At 41.7% G+C, this 14,049-nt stretch overlaps 1 protein-coding gene across 13 annotated transcripts in view; it reads right to left on the minus strand.

Annotated features, from left to right (window-relative positions):
• Window positions 1-14,049, minus strand: part of Nrf1 (nuclear respiratory factor 1) — a 128,177-nt gene that overhangs the window by 113,836 nt on the left and 292 nt on the right. The window contains exon 1 of one of the 13 annotated variants that reach the window (XM_029570014.1): window positions 13,461-13,580. The exons of the other annotated variants lie outside the window; for them this stretch is intronic. The gene's annotated coding sequence lies outside the window, so the exon portion shown is untranslated. Of the gene's footprint in view, window positions 1-13,460; window positions 13,581-14,049 lie in introns of those variants that run through there. 13 annotated transcript variants of the gene reach the window in all.

Genomic DNA, 14,049 nt, shown 5'->3' on the forward strand with positions numbered 1-14,049 from the left:
ATCTGGTATGTATAATTTGTCAGTAGGTTGTTGGACTAATATGGTTCCCTCTGTTTTTTAAAACTAGCCAGGCATTATTTAGTTCTCGCATTGTCTAACCCCTCCATCATGGTTTCCCCAAGAAATTAAACATTTTAGCCAACCAAATGTCTTAAAGATTCACTGAACTTAGCCGGGGGGTGGGGGGGAATGGAGAGGTGCATGCCTTTAATCCCAGCACTCGGGAGGCAGAGGCAGGCAGATCTCTGTGAGATCTAGGCCAGTCTGGTCCACATGGCAAGTGCCAGGCCAGGTGGGGCAACAGGGAAAACCTGTCCCAAAAAGATGTCCACCCCCACCCAAGAAAAGGACTAACTGAACTCCTGCTAGATAGGTAAGCTTCCTAGCAGTGGTTATGGTCAAAGACTTGGAAGACTTTAACTTTGGGGGAAAATGCTGACTTAGATGACTCCATGTTTCTACCATGAGTTCCTAAAGTTATACAATATTAGATGGTACCAGAAAAACCTACCAATAAAGTAAAATATTACAAATGCACTTTGTGAGACTCCTACAATCATTCAAATAATCCTGACAACTTGATATATGTAGGATTAGGAGCTAAGTATTGGCCAGGAAGAATGAGGAATTTCTTCTAGGCTATTACAGTTTATAAACCTATTGTTAACTGTCAAAACTGTACTAGATACCTTTCTTTCTGTTTTTTGTTTTGGGGATAGGATCTCCCTGCAGCTCCAGCTGGCCTGGAACTTGCTTATATAGACCAGGTTGGCCTCAATCTCAGATCCTGCCTCTACCTCCCAAATGCTGGGATTAAAGGCCCATGCCACCATGTTCAGCTCTGATTTTTTATTTTTATTTTATGTCTATGAGTGTATTGCCTGCATCCATGTGTTTGCCTGTGTCATGCAATGCCTGTCAAAGTCAGAAGCGGGCATCAGATCCCCTGGAGCTGGAGTTACAGTTGTTAACTACCACATGGGTGTTGGGAATCAAACCCAGGTCTTCTGCTAGAGCACCCAGTGCTCTTAACTGTTGAGCCATCTCTCCAGCACCCCCCCCCAATTAATTTTTGAGACAAGTGCTCCAAATCAAATCTTCTTGCTTCCACCTCCCAGTGCTGTGTATTACAGGCATGTACCACCAAGTCCGGCCCTTGATCTTTACTAACTACATCAATTGGATCGTATTTCCAGTGAATTCAGGATGAAGACAAAACTCATTGCTGTGGCCACAGACTTTTGGGGCTTATTTCATAGTAGCTGGGTTTCTCTCAATATGACTTTCCCTCTTGTTCCTCCTGCCTTGGAAGCTTTTCTTCTCTTTATCTAGTAAAATTGTAAATCTTTCAGGTCTCTGCTCAAGGTCCCTCATTTAAGACTTTCTTCACTGTGTATGTTCATTTATGCAATGGTGCATTATCTGGTTACCAGCAAAATTATGGTACAAAGAGGGGAACAAACCAAGCAGGCCACTATGCACACATTTCTGAAGTTATGATTCAAGTGCCTTAGGCAGGTCCTTCAGGAAGAAAAGAGTGGTATTATCATCACAAGAGAAGAGGACAGCCCCTGGACCCTCAAGTGGGACAAGAGGTAAAGGCAGAAGACAATGGTATTGATGATCCTGACCCTGTGAGGTTGATGCTTACATATGCAATTTTTTTTTTTGTCTTTTTGAGACAGGGTCTCCCTGTAGCCCCAGCTGTCCTGGACCTATGTAGACCAGGCTGGCCTTGAACTCAGAGAGATCCGCCTGCCTCTGCCTCCCAAGTGCTGAGATTAAAGGCGTGCACCACCATGCCCGGCTGCGTATGCAATTTTTAAAGATTTTATATATATTAGGTGTTTTGCCTATAAGTGTACAAGCATGCAGTGCCCATGGAGGCCAGAAGAGGGTGTCAGATCCCCTGGAATTGGAGTTAGATGGTTGTCAATTGCCATGTGGGTACTTGGAACTGAACCTGGGTCCTTTGAAAGTGATCTTAACTGCTGAGCCATCTCTCCAGGCTCTGTATGCATTTTTTGAGACAAGGTTTCATGTTTCAAGAAAGGCCTTCAACTTGAGGTTGACTTTGAACTCCTGACCCTCTCACATCTGCCACCCAGAATACAAGGAAAAGGTTGTACCACCAGGCCATTTGAGGCTTTTTGTTTTTGCTTGAGACAGGGTTTCCCTGCCCCAGCCTCCAGCTAGCCTGGCACTTACTATGTATAGCAGGCTGGCCTCCTTCTCAGAGATGCACCTGCCTCTGCCTCCCGAGTGCTGAGATTAAAGGTATGCTTGTATGAGTTTTAAACAAATTTTCAGTCTTAAAATATTTTTAGACTTGAAATAGAAAAATGCATGGAAGCTAAGGATAAAATAATAGTTTTTCAGTGTGTCTATGCTGAGGGTGGGGATAGTTTTCCTTTTGGGGTTAGAAAGTCTTGCTATGTAGCCCTGAGCAGCCTAGAACTCACCTGACAGACCCAGCATGCTTCAAATCTACAGCAATCCAGTCCTGGCCTCTCGAGTGCTGGGATTACAGACATGTATCACCATACCCAGTTTTAAGTCTTTTAAGCCTAAAATCTTTTTTTGAGCAGGGTCTCCCTGTAGCCCCAGATGGCCTGGAACTTACTATATAGACCAGGCCGGCCTTGAACTCAGAGATCTGCCAGCCTCTGTCTCCCAAGTGCCAGGATTAAAGGCATGCACTACTACACCTGGCATGAAAAGATCTTTTACACTGTATTTTGTACTGAACCTCTTAATATGTTTACAACGACATTTGCCACTGTTACAACTGCTTACAATATTTTGTATGGTACTATGATAAAAAGGTATCAAGTATAGGAATAATACCTTATATCATATAACCCAGGAGGTTATGAGGTTCCCCAAACAGAAGTGCTTAAGAATGCATTACTCAGACTGTGTCCATCATTGAAAGATGCATGACTTGCCGGGCATGGTGGAACATGCTTTTAGTCCCAGCACACAGGAGGCTGAAGCAAGTGGACCTGTCAGCTTGAGGCCAGCCGGGGTTACATAGCCAGATCCTGTATTTTTAAAAAAGAGAAAGAAATGCATAACTTTACTTGTGTAAAAGATTACTTTAGGTACTAATTATAGTAGATAAGAAATTATTTATCCTAGATTTACTGTTTTGTACCAAAAAACAAACAAACAAACCCAAAACCTTGATCTACTACAATACAGAACTAGAGGAAACAGGAGTTTTAGGTTACATTACTACATCTAAAGAGGGCCACTGTATAAAATCTGTATGTAAGGAAGCTAACTTTGAGAAAGACTAGTTACTCTTCATCTAAAAGTAGAATCTAATACATATTTCTTTGGGAGAGAACATGGCTTACATAGCATTTTGTAAAAATATACTTGTATTGTACGTATCTCTTAAACTCCCTGATGAGATACATTGTTTTTTAAGAAAAAAAAAAGGGGAATTTTTAGCACTACAACTCATAAGATCTCAAGGTAAAACAGGAAAGTAGTAATATGCAGGTATTATTCACATCAAGAAACTATCCTGAAAGTAGGAATCTTTGCTAAGGAAGTGTGATGGCAGAGTGAAGAAAAAATAATAATATACGAATGATGAATAACGGAGGACTTGTTCACTCTTCACTAAGCTCTCATGGATAACACCTTACACCCTTACTCTTAAGCTACCCTTACCTCAGCAAAATGACAAAGAGCATGGAAAAAACAGCATAAAAAGGAATAAATATGCATTTGGGGAGAAAAATTAAAGCTTTATTCCACTAAATGAATGAACTTACAACTGTCCCATCAAAATTGTTTCAATGCCAAGTGTAATACGTCTTTAATCCCAGCACTTGGGAGGCAGAAGCAGGCAGATCTGTCAGATGGAAGCCACCCTGGTCTACACAACAATTCTAGGCTAGCCAGTGCTGCATAGTGAGACCCTGTCTCAAAAAAATTTTCTAAGATAAAAATAAACAATAGCAAATACACTGAAGATATTTGGTCTAAGACAGCATACATAGTACTATTCTATATTAAACAGAATGTATATATTACTGTGTGTACATGTATACTTAGGAAAGTATCTAAAATTATATATGCTAGGCCAGGAAGATGGGTCAGTGGGAAAAGCCCCACCACTAGGTCTAAGAACCTGAGTTAGATCCCACATGGTGGAAGGAACCAACTCCTGCAAGTTGTCCTCTGACCTCCAAATGTACTGTGACATACACACAAGCACATAAATGGATGCATAAATGTGTCATAATTCAAAAAGTCAAATCATATATAGCAAAATATATGTTATACGGTAGGGTTGTTTTTCTTTTACTGTTTATAATGAATACCTATTATATATCTTTTCACATTCAGCAAATATATTAATATAACACAGACTCAGAATTAATTTTATTAGTAACTTTTATTTAAAAGAAATCTTACAGAACCAAAAATCAACAAACAGCAAAAATTTTAACAGTCACACAAACATCAACACTTCAGGATGCTTTCTTTAGATTTAGTACCCAGAGCCGACTTTTGGCCAAGATACTGGTTCTATGATGGTGCTCCTATTTACAAAATCTTGGTTGATTCTTTGATATTAGGCTATTTTGATATGGAAATACTATATTTCATAATTGTTTAGTGAAAGATAACCAAAAAATAAAAATAAAAAAGTGCCCAAAGGAAAAGACAAAATATTTTATTTCTATTTAGACCCTCTTTGTAAATTTAGTGCATATAATGATAATCCACTTTTCAGCAACACGGATGAACCTGTAATAGTAAGTGAAATAAGCCAGGCACAGAAAGATAAGTACCACATGTTCTCATTCATATGTGGGAGGTAAAGAAGTTTACCTCTAAGAAGCAGCGTGGCTACCAAAGGCTGGGAAGGGTAGTGACAAAAGGGATAAAGGTTGATTGATGAGCACAAAAACACAATTAGATAGGATTATTGTGTTCTACAGCATAGTACAGTTAACTATAATAATAACTAGAAAGAGGATTTTGAAGGTTTACAACATAAAGAAATGATGTTTGAGTTGCTGGACATGCTAACTACTTTGATCAGGGTATTGTACAGTATATACATAAATCAATATAGTACACTGTAGCCCATGAACATGTATAATTATGGGTCAATAAAAAATACGCACGAATTACGAAGTGTATAACACAAGCTTACTGTTTAAAAATTACCCAGTATTTGTATCATTCTGTTTTTATTATCTTGGGTTCAATCCCTAGCACCACCAAAAAAAATAAATGTATAGGGGTTGTCACTCAGAAACTAGGAACTGATAAAAAACTGTCTCAATCTAATTTCAAAGGCCAAAAATTTAAGAAACTAAGAGACAAAAATTACTAATTATCTAAAATTTCAGAATGAAATATTTTGGGAATCAAACGGGTTCTATTATGAAATATTTATAAATGTATTTGAATGTGTAAATTTTATTCATGACTTTTAGAAATGTGATTATCAGTATGTCAGCATTAAATTACCTTAGATCACAAAGTATTCTATAATTGTCAAGTTTCAGAAAGACCCTAACAAGAGGTCAAATGTATTTCCATTTCATGATCTAAAAAATTAGACCAAAAGGGCAAATATCTTGCCATACAACACTAGACTGAAACAGTTCTATACCTTAGTTATTTCTATACTATACATAATTCCTAACTTAAAAATGAATTTTCAGGGGCTAGAGAGGTGGCTCAGCAGTTAAGAACACTGACTGTTCTTGCAGAAGACCTGGGTTCGAATCCCAGCACCCACATGGCAGCTAACAACTATGCGTAACTCCAGTTCCAGGGGCTCTGATAGCCTCATCTGTCTTCCGCGGGTATTGCACAACATGGGTACACTTACCTACATGCAGGCAATACACACATACACATAAAATAAAAATAATAATTTAAAAAAAAAAAAACAACAATTTTCTATGGACACAATCTATGAGCCAATTTGTTCCCTTTAAAACAATAGTAATTTGAACCCTCACATAGCCTATAGTATCTACAGTGCATCAACAGACACTAGTGAGTCCTGAAGAAAACACCAATGAATCCAGAAGACAGTGAAATTCTCACAATGGTTATTGCTTTGCTCTCTCACCCCTTAGCATTCCTGCTTCAGTCTCATATCTACCCAAAGCTCCTCACTTAAGACACCCATTCAAAATCCCTCCCTTGATCTATCCTAGTAGTAAGTGATTTCTGCCAACTAAACACAACCGTTACTTCATTTAATCATTAACATTACTGAAAAGTCCCTTCTGTGCGTCATGAGCCCCTGGAGAATCATAAAAATGAGACTGGGTCCCCTCCCCAGAAATGTCACAAAGGCATGCACACAAAATTTTGTGTGGAATTTCAAGAGTTTCAGTTATAGTCAGTCTATATTCCTGATCCCCAAAAGCTCTAGGTTGTATTTAGCCTATCAGTATCACAAATTTTCAAAGCTCAAGATGAATTTATATTTCAAGAGATGCCTGGCAAAACAATACATATATATTCAGAAAACTTTTTATCTTTAAAAAAATTTTTTTAGTGTGGGAGGGTCATGTGGGCGTATACCTGTGGTGAGTTTGTGTTCATATGTTTTATGTAAGTCATAGGACAACTTGTGGGATTCAGTTCTCTTCTTTCCACCATGTGGGTTCCAGGGATCTAACTCAGGTTGTCAAGCTTGGTGGCAGCCACCTTTACCAGCTGAGCCATCTCACTGACAAAACTTACTACCTTTTACATGCCAAACTGAGTTTTTATCTCAAGGAATTCTATGTAGTACTTCACATGGCTAACTTCATGGTAAGATTCTCTTACCCATCTCAGCTTCTCCAAAGTGCATCATTAAATGTTTATTCATTTTCAGTTTCTCACAGGCCTCCCTCTTCTTCCACCTGACCTTCAGGTATAGATGCCCCCAAAAGTTGCCCTAAGATTTTTCCACTCTCCTGGGGCTGGAGTGATGGTTCAGAGGTTAAAAGCACTTGCTTTTACAGAGGACCTGGGTTCTGTCCCAGTACCCACACTGGACAGATCACAGCCCATTTGTAACTTCAGTTCCTGGTGATCCAACACCCTCTTCTAGGCCTCCTAAGGAATGTGCACATATGTGATACACATAAACTCATGCAGGCACAGGCACACACACACATACACATAAAATAAATCTTTTTTTTTTTTTTTTTGCCTTTTTTGAGACAGGATCTCCCTGTAGCCCCAGCTGGCCTGGAACTCGCTATGTAGACCAGGCTGGCCTCAAACTCACAGAGATCTGCCTGCCTCTGCCTCCTGAGTGCTAGGATTAGAGGCACCTACCACCACATACGGCTTATAAATAAATATTTTTTAAAAGGTTTTTTTCAGCCAGGCGTGGTGGCACACACCTTTAATCCAGTACTGGGGGAGGCAGAGGCAGGTGGATCTCTGTGATTTCGAGGCCAGACTGGTCTACATAGCGAGTTCCAGGACAGCTGGGGATACAGGGAGACCTTGTCTCAAAAAAAGACATAAATAAATAAAAATAAATAAATAAATATTTTTCCTTCACTCCTGCTGTACTTTTTACAGCTCCATATGACATTAGTTGATAAATGCAAATCTCTTAACTGACCCCTATATCCACTTGAGTTCCAATCCATTCCCACAGAACAAAACACATTTTATGTGTTTTCAGCACAGCTGATTACTGCCAAAGCTGTGCAGCTGCCACACTGCTAATCCCTCAAGAGGAAGAAACTTCACTCCTGAAAGAAACCAATAAACTTCTATCTGCTGGTGAAAAAAACAAAACCACCACACAACTAAACACATCTGGATTCTTCCTCAAATGCTGTTCTTCCTACACATTCCCTATCTTAAGACCATCATAATCACCCACTAGCAAGACTATAATCCTTAACTCCCTATATTCAATAGCCACATAAATCCAGTAACTGTAAAGTAAAAATAATCCCCAGAATTTTTTTGTTTTCATTTTGTTTTTTTTTTTGGTCTTTTTGAGACAGGGTCTCCCTGTAGCCCCAGCTGTCCTGGAACTCACTATGTAGACCAGGCTGGCCTTGAACTCACAGAGATCCGCTTGCCTCTGCCTCCCAAGTGCTGGGATTAAAGGTGTGCGCCACCACGCCCAGCAGAATTTATGTTTTGATAGCACATTCAATAGTCTCAAACATCTCCAATTCAATTTTCATAGGTCATCTTTTTAGAACCAGAGTAAGAGCTGGGGTGGTGCATGGTCGTACAGTGCCTGACTGGGGGTGCAAGGCCCTGGATCCAATACTCGCCACAAAAAGAAAAAAAAAAAAAAATCAAAACAAGCTCTACTGAAATCTCATTATGGCCTCCAACTGCCTACAGAATAAAATCCATACTTGTGAGCATGGATTACAAACTCTTCCCAATCAACCTTGTGAATTTCATCCTCCACTGATGTACAAGTAAAAGTAAAATCATACTACTGCTACCCTTCCTTTCACCTCCTCTCTTCTCCACCAGGGTCCTTCTCAAATCCTCCTATGTAGTAAATGAAGACTTCCCTAATCGGTTTTCCCCAAGCCACTGTCCTTCCCCAAAAGGAATCCTCCCTATTCCCAGAGCACTCTTTCTCAACTCTACTTTGATTTCAACAAGCTGTAGAATAGTTGAGCTGATCTTTCTCCTCTCCTAGATAAGGCCCAAGGTTTACTTGTGACTCTAGTACCTAGCACAGGCCTGGAATATAAAATGTCTTTAATGTTTGATGAAATGTTTGGCAAAACTCCAAAGTGAGGACACACTTAGGGAGTTCATTTCTCAATGGAGGCCATGCCTCACCCTCCTTTAAACATAAAACAAGAATCAGGCTCCCTGGTTCCTGCTCCCCATTTCTAGTCCACTGTTTAAATAGCTTTAAGCAATGTCTCATGGAGATATTTCCTCACTTCCTCTTGTTCTTTGTAGTATTCGCTGCCAGCCTAACCACATTAACACTCAGTAGCAGCAACAAAACTCTTAGTTCTGAAAAGCTTACAATTGCCAACAGTAAAATATAAGCTCTTATAAAATGCCCTTAACACATATGTGTACAGAGCTCACTCTTCACAAAGATTCTGGAAAAGGTCCAGCATAGTTTATCCAATAGGCACCACTTAGAGAGATCTTAAGAAAATGTTCACTTTAATCAGCCAAACCAAGGAAATCAGCTAACCTGATTTACTTACTTATTCATTTATTTACTGGGATGAAGAGGGTACTTGCCATGATACACATGCAGATGTCAGAGGACAACTTTCAGAAGTCAGTTCTCTTGTTCTACCATGTGGGTTCCAGAGATCAAATTCAGGTTGTAAGGACTGGCAGCAAGCACCCTTACCTGCTGAGCCATCTAGTTGGTAGAGGCCTGACTTAAATACTACACCTACATACTAAGCAGTACAATTTCCATAAATGGTTGAAATCACCAAACTGATGACCCATATAAAAAGTAACTCCTGTAGCCAAATGTGGTGGTACACGCTTTTATTCTCAGCACTGGGAACTCACTGGGTCCCTGTGAGTTCAAAGCCAGCCTGGTCTACATAGTGAGTTCCAGGCTAGCTGGGGTTAAAGGAAGACCCTGTCTCAAAAAGGCCAAAAACAAAAATTTTTAAAAATACCTCCTGTATCTTCTTTGACCTCCTCCATCCCCAACTCCAGTGATCATTCGAACCTACGAAACTAGATCCAATGTTTCTTTGCCCTTCTTTTTTTTTGGTCTTTTGAGACAGGGTCTCCCTATAGCCCCAGCTGTCCTGGAACTCACTATGTAGACCAGGCTGGCCTTGAACTCACAGAGATCCGCCTGCCTCTGCCTCCCAAGTGCTGGGATCAAAGGTGTGTGCCACCACGCCTGGCTCTTTGCCCTTCTATGAACACACACAGCTTTAATAAATATGGTTTTGGTTCCCTTAAGAAATTATATGATGCTGTGGGGTTTTAAGTAAAGTATTCTGAGTTAGGCAAAGCAGACTGGGACTCAGAAAACAATCCCTCATGGTCAGATTATCTTCTGAGTGACTGCTAATTATTAGTGGTGCGATACAGATTTATCTTAAGAAATAGCAAATGCTATGGGCCTGTCACACTGCAACTGCTTTATTTTTTAATGTTTGAATATCCCCCAAAATTTACATTTCGGGCTTTTCTTCAGTTCAAAGAAGGCTTAATTTAATAGTATATAAACCAGGCATGGTGGCGCAAGCCTTTAATCCCAGCACTTGGGAAGCAGAGGCAGGTGGATCTCTGTGAGTTCAAGGCCAGCCTGGTCTGCATAGTGAGTTCCAGGACAGCTGGGGCTACAGGGAGCCCCTGCTTCAAAAAAAAAAAAAAAAGTTTTAATAGCATGTAAATGTGCTCAGGTTAGGACATTTTAGTATAAAGACCACATAATGAAGCCTCTGTGATGTCTTGATAACTAAACCAAATTGAAGGGAGGCTGAAAACACATTGGCTTAATTCTATAGTTCAGAAGAAAAAAAAATTATTACAAGGTATATATATATAAAATCTACTTACTTTCCTTGAGCAGTCAGAAACTCACTTCCAAGTTTTGATCATAATATCACATTAAAGTAACTTCAGACAAAGTATTCTTGTTGCTCCAGGATTAAAAGTAGCAACTGAGAGCTGTAGTTCAAGTGATAAAGTGCTTTCCTAGCATGCATGAAGCCATGGGTTCAGTGCCCAGCACTGCATAAAGCAGGCATGGAGGATCAGAAGGCGAAGGTCATCCTCAGCTACACACCAAGTTCTAGACCAGCCTGGGAGATTTGAATCCAAAGAAAGAAAGGGAGGGAAGGGAGGGAAGGGCGGGAAAGGAGAGACAGGGAGGGAGGGGTCTGAACATGATCATAATACACAAAACAAAAAAACCAGCAAACAGTTGACTTGATCTAAGCAATATATTTTCTTTTTTGTTGTTGTTTTGGTGCTGGAGATTGAACCCAATGCCTTGCTCATACTAGTAATACTCTACTACTAATCTACACTCCAGGTCTAAAACAATATATTTATAAAAGAAACTTAATAAACATGTTTCTGCCAGGTGCAGTGACACAAGCCTTTGGTCCCAGCAGAGGCAGGCGGATCTCTGTGAGTTCAAGGCCAGCCTGGTGGTCTACACAGCAAGTTCCACGTCAGTTGGGGCTACAGGGAAACCCTGTCTCAAAAATACCAAATAAATAAACAAACATACATGTTTCCCTTTTACTGCTATTTTACTAAGCACTAGTAGAAAATTACATGTGGTAAGCTTGGGCTAAACACAGTATTTTATGCTCTAAATGAATACATGAAAGTACAGACAGCAAATGTCCTTTAGCAAAGTTTGTTTGGGGAGGGGGCGTGGGGGGGGTAGGCAGAGTCTCACTATATAGCCCTTGCTGGCTTGGAACTTGCTAGGTAGACTAGGTTGGCCTCAAACTGACCAAGATCTGCCTGCCTCTGCCTCCCAAGTGCTGAGATTAAAGTGGGTTCTACCACATCTGGCTAGAATCTTTTTACCAAACACCATATGCGCACATGGGGTGTGTGTGTGCGTGCATGTGTGTTTCGTTTCCCACCAACAAAGAAACAAAAAAACAGAATGCCTTTTCAAATACTCCTGAAAAAAACTCAATTTCAATCATCACTATTATTCCCCAAACATTTAACTGAATGCCTTATTACAAATAAGATTAAAAAATGTAATCCAGGGCTGGAGAGATGGCTCAGAGGTTGAGAGCACAGACTGCTCTTTCAGAGGACCCAGGTTGGATTCCCAACACTCATATGGCAGCTAACAACCGTCTGTAACTCCAGTTCCTGGGCATCTGACACCCTCTTCTGACCTCCAAGAGCACTGCAAAACATGGGCATACTTACACACATGCAGGCAATACTCATACACCAAAAAAAAAAATTTTTTTTTAATTTTAAATGTTATCCTAGACCACAAGAACCTTAATTTTCTCTTAAAAGTCACTTGCTTGTGATTATTTTACATAAAATGCCTTGTACAGACAACCCAGAGGTCTGATTAAACCTATAGTACATGGGCAATGCCATGTACTATATGTATTTAAATCATGAGGATGCTGGCCTTCAGCTTCCTAAATTAGCTAGGGGTGTGCAATTATGTCTTAAAACAAAAATCCTTACAAACGTGTGTTTCACTGAACTATCCACAATGATAAGGAAAAACTGAAATCCTTCCTCCTATAATCCTCTAATTTCCAGTATAGTATTTGCATGTAGACTCATTTTCCTGGGTTGGTTGGTTGTTTCCAGCTAAATGAGAATGCTAATCACTCGCTGCTAGGCAAAAAGTTATTTTCCCTTATAGTCAAGTCAAGTTTGAGACTGTAATGAGATCAAGAGATTTTAAGTAAAGTGAGCAAAAATATTCTTAATCTGATTATTGTTTTCCTTTTGTTTGGGTGAGTAGAAAGCAACAATCTAATTCCCACCAGAAGAAAAAAGGCTGGAGGTGTGGTTCAGTGGCAAATGGTTTGCACACCCAATACCCTGGGTTAGCTCACCAGCACAGCCCAAAAAGCAAGAAAAGGCCCCCTGACACACAAAAAAGTCTGCACATAATTTAGGGCTCAAATTGAGTAAATACACTAGGTTACTCATGATAATTGTGTATTTCCTTTTGCACACATAAGGAAATTAGACTTAGACACATACAACTAGTCCTAATTTTACTACCTTATAGGGTAAGTTGTCAAGAACTTTCAAACAATGTAAGGGAGTCAAGACACTACCGAATCAAAAAACCAAAACAAAAAAAAACAGCCAGTATCATCACTGCTTCCCCGCCTCCTTTCCCTTGAATGAGGAATAACCCAGTAGCTTGCTGTTCATAACCAGAGGAAAAAGAATTCAAGAGACAGGGCTGAAGTGGAATGGGAAAGGACCACTTTTGGGATGCCGTGGGACCAAAGCTGTACCAAGTCTCCTACCGAATCCGGTGCAACTGACAGGTTCATTCATACTATCTTTCTTCCCATATGCGGCCTCTAAATGCTTAAGAAAATGTAAATTGTGTTCTGACTACAGAAAGAATTCGGTCCAACTGATACCAGCTCCAAAGTAAACAACTACTATACAGTATTTTAATGGCTGGGGAGAGGGATGACCAGGTAACAGTTCCTCCAACTTGGTCAGAGCAGATACCCTTCGAAGCCTTAAAAACATTAAGATTTTTTAAACAACTTCAACTTCTGGTGGGTAGGCAGAGGCACCATACAAAGTTTGGGACCAGCAGCAACGACACAACAGGTGAGAGACGCAGTGCACCGTGAAGCGCACAACACGCAACGGCAAACCCCCGAGTCCACGAAAGGCTGGGAGTACTGGACAGTACCATGCCCAAGACCATCCCAGCACCCCCATCTAGCCCCTGACAAAGGTTCGGTTCTTTCTGTGGGGCGCGCCACCTCCCCATCCCTTACCCAGGGGACCGCCACCCAGACACGGGAAGAACTCGGGCCCCTCCGTGGGCATCTCCGCCGTAGAGAAAAACACAATGTCGCTCCTTAATTCGGCGTACAAAAGGACTTTGCGCCCTCCTCCTCGAACTGCCGCCCCGGCGCCTCCTAACAACTTGCAAGAAGGTGGGCAGCGCGCCATATTCCAGCGCCCCCCAGTCTACCTGGGTAACAAGCCCACGCCGCCTCGACGGGAGGGAAGCTCCGGAGGTCTCCCGAGCCGCCCAGCCTCCTCTCCCGCCGGAGACAGCGGCTCCCGCGCCCCGCCCGGCCCCGCCGCGCCGCCTGCGGACCAGACCCGGGAAGAGCCGAGGGGGCGAGGGCCGAGCCGCCGCTCCGGTCCCGCGCAACCCGCCCACCTCCTGCTCCCGGGCCCGGCGCGCTCTCCCCGGCTGCCCGCTCCCGAGCCCGCGGCGAAGGCCAGACCCGGGGTTCCACAGCGCGGAGGAGGCCGCGGCTCGGGGAAGCCGAGGCGGCAGGGGAGGCCGGAACCCTGGGGCTCTCGGGAGGGCAGCCGCCTCCCTCCCGAGCCCGCCAGGACGCCTGGGGCCTA

This window comes from Nannospalax galili, unplaced genomic scaffold, assembly GCF_000622305.1.
Source record: "Nannospalax galili isolate Female #2095 unplaced genomic scaffold, S.galili_v1.0 scaffold660, whole genome shotgun sequence".
NCBI lineage: Eukaryota > Metazoa > Chordata > Mammalia > Rodentia > Spalacidae > Nannospalax > Nannospalax galili.